We start from the raw sequence: 9,981 nt of genomic DNA, 5'->3' as shown, positions 1-9,981 counted from the left end.
ATGATGGTAATTTACCCGCACCGAAAATTTTACCGAAAAAATACGATTAATATTTTTCCTATAACTTTTGTAATTTTACTTATTTTACTCAAAAAACCATTTTGTAGGGAATTTAAAGCACTTTAAGTTCTTAGATTTGCAGTTTTTTTGAGCCCATCGTTTTTTAGATGTAAGCTAAAAGGGCTCAGGAAAGGCAGTCTTGTAGCTTAGTTTTGAGCTTCTAAGGGTCATAACTTAGTTAAATTTTGTCCTACAAAAATTAAAAGATGCAAATTGTTCAGCAAGAAAAACCTACAATTTCTTATTCTATCATTTTTTTATAAATGTTAATTTTTGAAATATTTTGAAAAAAAGCGATTTTTTTTAAAATTGAACAATTTTATTCAAAAGTAAATGAATTTCTTATTTAATTTAGGCTTCTAAAATCGTTTAAATTCCCTGAATATACTGTTAATACATAAATAAAGTAAATTGCAGAAGGAATACATTTAATTTTTTTCCGTCAACTCATTAATTTTAATACCAATTTTTTTTTTCTCAAAAATCAAGGCAATCATTTTATTTTGATTGTAACTTCATTAGTTTTCATGGTAATAACTTCTGCCACCACTCAATTTAAAGGTCTTTTGAAGAACTTTAATAGGTGTTATACAAGTTTTCTTCGAAAAACCTTTAATTTTTTCCTACAGGACGTTGAACGTTTCGATTATAGCTATCTTCGCAATTGACTTCAACTTCAGGGAGTCATAACTCAGGTTCTATACCATCAACAAAAATAAAAAAGCAATCTCTTTGCTATTTAATTACCTTCATTTTTGCCTGTGATCATTTTTTTGATCAAACTTTGTAGTTTTGGAGATATTCGCGAAAAATGGCTCAAAAACACATTTTTTGGGCTAAAAACGAACATGTTTAGGCGCAAATAACTCAAAAAATATCAACTGTACAAAAAATTCTTATAGAACATTTTTTGCTTAGAATTCGTCCCTCTATCGAATCGTGAGGTTATTTTTAATAAAAAAAAATCCCACCCTCCAGAAGTGGTGGCATCCTCCCCTAGGGTAAAAGCACACATCGGCACTATATAAGTTTTGTTTCTTAGGCTATTCCCTAGCTACAGTTCAAATTTCACGTCAATCCATTCCATCCGAAAAAATTGGTCTACTCTACAGAAAATTGCTCAATTATGGGATTCTTCTTCTTCTTCTTACAAGACATCTAAATTTAGTTGCACGATCGCTTGGTAAGTGGTGTCTCGTAGAACAACGTTAGAGTTGTTTTTGGGTCAAAATTAGCATTTTCGTCATAAATTCTCAGTATATGCGTCACTTTTACCAAAAATTAGGTTAGTTATGTGTTTGGGTATGGGTATTAGGATAGAATAGGTTAGGTTAGGTTTTTAATTGATTAGGAATTGCATTTGACTGCTTAAAACCAAACTCAAGTTTGTGTTCAGGACAAAATTATGATGTGCGTATAGCAAACAAATTTGAGACCCGAAACTGTGTCATTCTTCAATATAGGGTGTCCGGAAACGAAACTGTCGTATCTGAAGTACCTAGTTCTCTTGGTTGAAATTAAATGGATTTAGATCATTTTACCTCCTATTAATTTTTTTATTACAAGTTTTATGCACTTTCATAAAACTCCGTATACGAGAGTTTTTGGTATAGTCAAACTTGGTTATAAACTTATTTTTTACATAAAACATAGATGTTATTTTGTGTTTCTTGGTATAGTTTTTGTATTGATAAGAGGTTTTGAGAAATACCAAGAAAAGAGATTAATTTAAATTTTCTACACTAGAAATTTTCTGTATTAGAAGATTTATAAGTCCATTACTGTATACAACAACGTATTTTAACGATATGGAACAAGTAGAGCTTTATACAATGCATAAAGTAAGTTTACAGAAAACATGTTTTCCCAAAATATCTATTAACGAAGAACTATACGAAAAAAATTTAAAAACTGATTTTGGTATTTTCAGCAACCTCTGTTTTAACAAAAAATAAACTTATATTCATATTCAGCAACCCCAAAAACATCACCATTAATTTCTTTGAAATGTCTCTAAGGAATTATCTGAAGAGATAAATATAATGCACCGTAGCTGTTTAAGGAAACAAAATTGGATTAAGGTAACTTGATCTACTTGCAAATTAGTTTGAATCACGCACATCATTAAAGTATGGCTTAATAATAATCTTGATTTGTCATTTTTCTTTTTATTTTTGTATTTATTAAGTTCTTGCAGCCATACTAAAAAGAAAATTAAATTTTCGTCATTTTGAAGATTTATTGGGAACTTTTTTTATGTAAAACCTGGTGCCTATTTGCTCAAATACATCAAGTGACTTGTCAGTTGAAATTTTCATTTATTGTAAATAAAGTTATAAAAAAAATGTTTCGTATAAATGTTATTAGTTTTTTATTCTTTATTAAGTTTAGGGGAAAAAAGTATAGCTTCCCATTTGAAAATCCAAAGTTAACCTCGCTATCCTTGAAAACATGGTCAAGGTCAGAAAGCTGTGACGCCATTTTGTTTGCCTCCTACTCTGACTAACATTGTCTATTTGACACATTTTTTCATAGAATGCACCGTTTTCGAAATATATAGCTTCCTCTATTTAAATGGACCACCCAGTATATAACCGATTTCGGGACATGTATACAAAATTGAACGCATATTGAAATACAACCTGATAAACATATTACCATTTTGCACGCTCAGGCAATATCTTTATTGAGTTTTTTGAACATTGTTGACGGCCTATTGTTAAATTAGGTTGGTAGCGGCAAAAAAAAAATACTGTCATAACCGGCAACAGGAGTACATTCCCAGATAAAAATATTTTATTTGTGGAAGTAAGTTAAGTGCATAAGAAATGTTGTTAATATTCAGAGGGTCACTTGATTTTTCGGCGAGCCGTGACGCGGCGGAAGGGTGGGGGAAGCAAACGACAACGAGTCCGAAGAAAATGACGATAATATTCATAGTCCTGCCGTTAAAAAAGGGAAATTCGCTTGAAAATAATATATTTAACAACCTGTAACACCGTTGTTTTTCAACGAATCCTGACAATTTTTTTTAACTTAAAGCTCTTTTCATAAGCTTTCCGAATATGTAACTATATCACGCGCGTGCGTCGTATTTTTAATTTGCAGCTAAGTCTAAAAAATAAAAAAAATTCCAGGTTGCAAAGGGTCTAGCAGGATAAGATAATGTCAGCGGCCCCAGAAAGGTATTTTGAAAATGACTTGTGTGGTTACATTAGCGAGATATAAATTTACCATTGACACAAATTCAGCCTTGCATCTCGCTGCGTTCTGGTGATAATTGTAGAAATAGACGCTACAGCGGGTATTTTTTAAAATTGTTTTTTTCGAAAACTATTGCAGCTGCCCTAATGAAACAAAGACTGTTCGTTAGACAAAACATTAGTCTACATTATATATTTTTTATGGAATTTGTCTATCTTACTATTAAAAAAAAATAAAAATATATTTTTTAAGATTTTATTCTTAGTTCACGCAGAGGTACAATAACAGAAAAAATATATAATGTAGCTTACTATGTCTAGTATTACTACTAAAAAGTGCATAAATAGAAAATTGATGCAACACTATAAAAAAAATTAAAACTTCTTACTACTAATGACTTCCCATTTGTGACACCATTATCATCTGTTTGTTACTCAAAAATAAATTAGTAAGTAGTTAAAAATATAAGGAAGACTTTGATTTTGACATAAACAGAGGAAACTTGTTTGTGGAACGTTTTTAGATATCAAGACGAAACCTGTCGCTTCCAACTAGTCGCGTGTTTGCATTGTGTTTCGTTTACCTATAATTTTTATGCTCTCACCACTATAGTAGCAGTAGCTCGACTTCAATTATCGTGTGCGGATTGTTTCGGATTATTAAATTTTTTTATAGTTAAACTATTTTATTTGAACTCGCCTCACGGTTTCGGTTTGATTTACCTTTTTTATTTTAATTTTATTTATTTTGTTTTGTTTTGCTTTATTTTACTTGTTTTATTTTATTTTGTTTATTTTATTTTATTCTGTTTTGTTTGTTTTTATCTTTTTTGTTTTATTTTATTTTGTGCTACTTTCTTTTTTTACAGAAGACAATTTTTTGATCGTTGTTGTTGCAGTTGAAAGGCCTCTGCTTCTTTCTGCGTCGGCGAAACCCCTATGGACCGCTACTGTGTTGTGGTTGATTTGAGGTTTTGTTAAAATAAAACGCAGAATTTTTGTTGCTTGTAATGTGTGAGCTGGTTGTTTGCAATGTGGAATTTTTCGTTGTAATATTGAATCGTAGACGGTGATTTGACTGCGTACTTGCGAATTCTTTTTGTAAAGCTTGATCTAGCGCGAAGTTGCTTGAATCGAGTGTTACAAGCAACAAAAATTATGCGTTTTATTTTGAATTGAATTGAAGATGATCACAAGAAGTTTTACTTTTTTTTATAGTGTTGCACCCATTTTATATTTATGCACTTTTTGGTAGTGAACTAAGAATAAAATCTTGACAAAAAAATATTTTCATTTTTTTTAATAGTTAATAAGACAGAAAAATTCTAAAAAAAATATATAATATAGACTAATGTTTTGTCTAAAGGACAGTTGTTGTTTCATTAGGGCAGCTGCAATAGTTTTCGAAAAAAACAACACAAGTCATTTTCAAAATACCTTTCTGGGGCCGCTGACCTTATCTTATCCTGCTAGACCCTTTGAAATTTTAAAAAAATATAGATTTCAATGTATTATTATGAAATCTACCATTAAAAAAATCAGTGCGATTGTGGAAGATACTCGGGATCGTCCAGACTAATAATTAGTTAATTTGTTTATAAGGCCATAACTTGTAAACTATTCAACTTACCGATTCCAGATTTCGTGTGAGTTATTAGACAGTGATAAGGAATGAGAGGATACGATGCCAAAACGTTCTGGTAATAATAACGCAGTTTATAAATGTTAATTCAAAAGTCATAAATAAACTTCTTCTGTTTATAACTTTTGATCTAATCAATATTTTTTGACGCTCGTGGGCGTAGGTCTTTGAAGATGAAAAAGAAAGTACTTTACTGTTTTCTCGTGGAAATGAACGGAAAAAAGTTATAAGCGAAAAACGTGAATTTACGTAAAAATTATACAATTAACCACCCTGTAAACAATGTTTCCCCCATTTTTATGACTGTGGAAATTAATATGGTATTGTACATAATATTTAGCATCAATAGTGATAAATTCAGCTGGCCGAAACAAAAAGTCTCGTCCAACTCTATATTTCTCGATCTGTAAAGATTATTGATTTTTTCACTTTATGCCCAATATTTTTCTTAAGAAAAGCAATTAACGTAGCATATTTTGAAATATCAACAGCTTTATGCAAAAATATTGTGGCTTTGAGCATAGAGTATTCAGCCCATAAGCTTCCTGGAGACTTAGGGCTACCTTTTTCTGTGACCTCTCTTTGGACTTCTCAGGAATTATGGCTGGGCATCTGAATCGGCACTTTCTGAATCATAATATTGAGGGCTAATGCTTGTCGTTTAGCAGATATTTAGGACTTCGTAACACATTACCCTTTCAGCTTTTTTCAAGTGTGGGTACGGAACGAATTCTTTCTTTTGGTTATTCTCTAGCACATGAAGCATTACTGCGAAATTTGTTTACCCTCTTTCTAATTGTTATTCGACTCGGAAGTGGATTTCTCGCAATCGCTTTGACAACTGTCTTAAACTTCCATTTATCGCGGAAGCATGGCGACTTGATTTCAATTTGTGTCTCACTATATTATGAAACAAACTAACTTTGGAAATGGATATTTTATTCTGCCTAACCCTTCACTTTAAGAGCGTAAGCTGAATCAAAAATAGAAAATTATTTTAATTTGATGTCACCTTCTTCCTATTTCCTATACAAACTTAAAGTCTTAATGCTTTCCGAGGAGGACTTATATGAAGTACGGTTCTAATAGGGGATTCCGAGTGTCATCGTTTTAATGAAAAGCTATAATAGAAGACGTATATATTAAGTGGCATTCATTCTCTCGCACGCTTCATTTAGAGAAGTGTAACGACCCCTTTTCGGTTCCTTTAATGTCCAATCGGACCTCTTAATGGTACCATAATTCTTATTGGATAATACTCAGCAACTTTTAAACCTATAGAGCACTTTACTCGAAGTAATGTGGAGTGATAAATGTAACTTACAATACGTTTTAATTTATAAGGAACGTGGATTATTGGCTGGCAAGTGGAAGTAATTTCTTAACTTGAAGAATTATGCATTTTAAAGTTTTGTTTAATGATTATTGAATGTAAAACGAATGCGAATAACTTTTGAGAAAAACACTACTCTTTATTATTTAAGAAATCTTTTAACAATTTTCTTTTATCTTACGTTTGACGCCATGATCAATTTTTTAAACAGCAATCACCATTTTTTTTTATCAGAATTCGATAGAGCTTATTTATTGTATCAAGCAATATAAACTTAAGCTTTTTCAAGAAAAACTCGACTGTTAACCTCCACAAATCATAGAAAAAATTTTTGGATCAAGGATCATCGGAGATTGCGCGAGCATTATATCAGAAATCCTTCTCCTGATAATAAAGTTATATTAAATCAATTTAGATCTTACTATCGTTACCAAATTAACTTATCCAAGCAAGTTTCAAATGACAATTTTATAAAGACTTATTCAAATCCCCAACAAGCTATGTGGAAAATTATAAACTAACATAGAAAAGTACCTAGAAATATAATAACGCAAATTACTTGCGTTATTGTATTTCTTGTTAATTCAATAATTATTTTGCTAATATTGCCAATAATATAATATCAAAATTGTCACCTTCAACAACTCATTATAGAAGTGATCTCGATGACGTCAGCCACAACAACAAATTTTCTTTCACCCTTGTTTCATATCACGAGGTAGATGAAGTCATAACACATCTTAAGGACATAAAATGTTACGATCCTTACGATATTTCAGAAAAAATAGTGAAGAGTATTAAAGACACTATAATATTTCCTTTTATTCAATTACCTACTTAATTTATGTCTGTCACAGAATATTTTCCCTAGTTGTCTCAAAATCTCTAAAGTTATATATATATCTTTTAAAAAAATTATCCTTCAAATTATAGACCTATATCAATCATTCCTTGTTTTGCAAGCATTTACGAAATAATATTGAAAAACCAGCTTCTTGTATATCTAGAAAATAGCAATATCTTCAATCCCAATCAGTTCGGTTTCAGAAGTAACATGTCAACTACACTTGCAATAGACAAGTTGACTTCATTTATAAACAGTGGGTTTAATGAGGGTAAGTAGGTATGTGTGTTCTATGTTTGTTGATCTTACCAAAGCCTTCGATTGCATTTCTCACAATATACTTATTGATAAATTACAATTTTATGGTTGTACCTGCGAAAGCATATCACTTATTCAGTCGTACCTCTGTCATAGACAATAATACGTAGTTCATAACAACTACAAATCAAAAACATTAAATTTGAATTACGGGGTACCTCAAGGTTCTGTTCTGGGACCACTATTATTCCTATTGTATATAAATGATTTCGCAACTTCTGTGAGAAACGACGTGTTCGCGATTCTTTTCGCTGATGACACTAACTTATCCATTGCCAATAATGTTCTGGATGATCTGACGGTGGACATTCAAATAATTGAGGATGACGCATTACATTGGTTCACTTCAAATAACTTATTCCTAAACGCATCTTAGACCGAAAAATTGATGTTCAGCTTGCGTGAAATAGACGATGTAAACAATCCTGATGCAGTAAAATTTCTGGGAATATATTTGTATCCAAATTGCAATGGAACAAACACGCCCACTACCTCTGCAATAAGATCTCCAAGGATCTATTTAATCCGCAACTTGATTAGCAAAGTATCTCAAAAAACGTTAACGAAACGGTGCGACTTAAGAAATAAGTTATATCATGAATGAATATTATTTTAACCTGTTCTATCGATTCCTGAAGTTATCCAGATTAAACCTGAATCAACCTGTATATGTTAATATTATAATTTTTCTTGATATTCATAGCATTTCCCAAAGTAACACAAATAAGGGGATTAGAACCAAGATGATTCTTTTTTTTTTGCTTGTTTGCAATTAATTACCTAGGCGATACTAAAATATGATCAACACGCAATTCATTTGTAACAGTAAAATTAATTTATCATAAATGTCAAAACTTTTCTTCCCTTTTCCACCAATTTTTACAAGTAGTTTTGGCAAAAATATTATTGAACATACAATCGTAAAGCTGCCTTTGCTTCCTTGAATTCGAAAGCCAACCAGCGCAATCTAAAAGCAAAAATGACTTTTCTTGGATTCACTCATAAATTAGTTTGAAATCTTTAGTTATTTTCTTAGTTAAAGCCGATAGTTAAATAAAATGTTGAACAAAAGGGGCCTCAGCATAGAACCCTGAGCAGCACCAGGACTTAGTGGTCTATATCTGTCTGTATCTGTATTTATCATTGCAAATTGTTCTCTACCCTGTACGTAATTACAAAACCGACACAATGTACTTTTATAAACGCCACAATAGTGCAATTTAACCATTAGACAATTGATATCAAAATACACAGAGTATTAATAATGTAATTAGTATAAACAGAGCTACTGATTCGGTTAATCAAGGGGACATGCATTATTAAAAACCCATTACCAAGATGCGCTCGCGAGATGAGAATCTAGTAATTAACCGAGCATAAAGCGGCAATCAACAGATGGATATAATGTAACAAATTGGGCGCCTATTACGTGACGCAGGGAACGCCGTCGGTGTTACGCCCGCTAAAGCTCCTTTATTTATCAGGTATCAACCGAGGCTCCGCGTCGGTTTCATGGTGGCCTTTATCGTCTCCAGCTGGGACCGGCAGCGCCCTGCTTAGGATTAACTGCCCACCGCTGGGTAATCTCAGCGTACTAGGGTGTAAGTTGGGACTCCCCGGGATCGTATGGAAGTTGAATTGTTTAAACTCGAGTAGTAAATATACACCCTGGCACTTCATCGAATAATTGAGTCGGATGGTGTTGCAGATGCTTCCCCTTAATCCTAATGTGGGGTGTGGACAGAACTGGGTGTTACTCGAGTACAATGTATTTGTGAGTAGTATTGACTAAAATATTTGTGTAATTAGCACTCAAGTATTGAATATTTTTATTCCATTTTAAACACTTCTCAGGTTGATTTTTTGGCGTTAGCCTGCAATTGTCTAAGAAGAAAGTAACCATTAAACAAGGTAAACTAAGTAAAGGCTAGGCTAGCGACTTTATTGATACAACTGTAAAGATCGGACGGTACAGACGCCCCGGTAGACTACCAACTGTAAACAGAATGTTAATTTGCAATTTGAATTACAATTCACAATATTTATATGCGTCACTGACGTCCCTGCTTGGGCGCCTAACTTTGTGACGACCCTTGATTACTATTTTATCGGCAGCGGTGTTCGGCAGCCGGTGGCGGTGAGTGACGTCACAGGAACGTACTCCGGATTATAATATNTTTGAATTACAATTCACAATATTTATATGCGTCACTGACGTCCCTGCTTGGGCGCCTAACTTTGTGACGACCCTTGATTACTATTTTATCGGCAGCGGTGTTCGGCAGCCGGTGGCGGTGAGTGACGTCACAGGAACGTACTCCGGATTATAATACTTTTGTTCGGGTAATCTCGGGCGCCAGTTTCCCTATCTTTTACGTGGGGGAATCTCCACGTGAACTCAGTTTAGAGTAAGTACTCGGGTAGCTGCAGTGAAGAAAGTTTAATTCCAGGGGTCTGTTATATTCCTTTTACTTTAACCAAAAGTAGTTCACTGAGTGTAGTGTTATTTTAATCATTAAATGAACGGAATTATCAGTGTAGGTCACAAAAATGTAGTAAGACTTTTTACTGAACGGAATTT

The sequence above is a fragment of the Anoplophora glabripennis genome, unplaced genomic scaffold, assembly GCF_000390285.2.
Source record: "Anoplophora glabripennis isolate ALB-LARVAE unplaced genomic scaffold, Agla_2.0 scaffold114, whole genome shotgun sequence".
Taxonomy (NCBI): Eukaryota; Metazoa; Arthropoda; class Insecta; order Coleoptera; family Cerambycidae; genus Anoplophora; species Anoplophora glabripennis.
The sequence above is the reverse complement of the archived record's forward strand: the minus strand, read 5'-3'. Positions refer to the sequence as shown.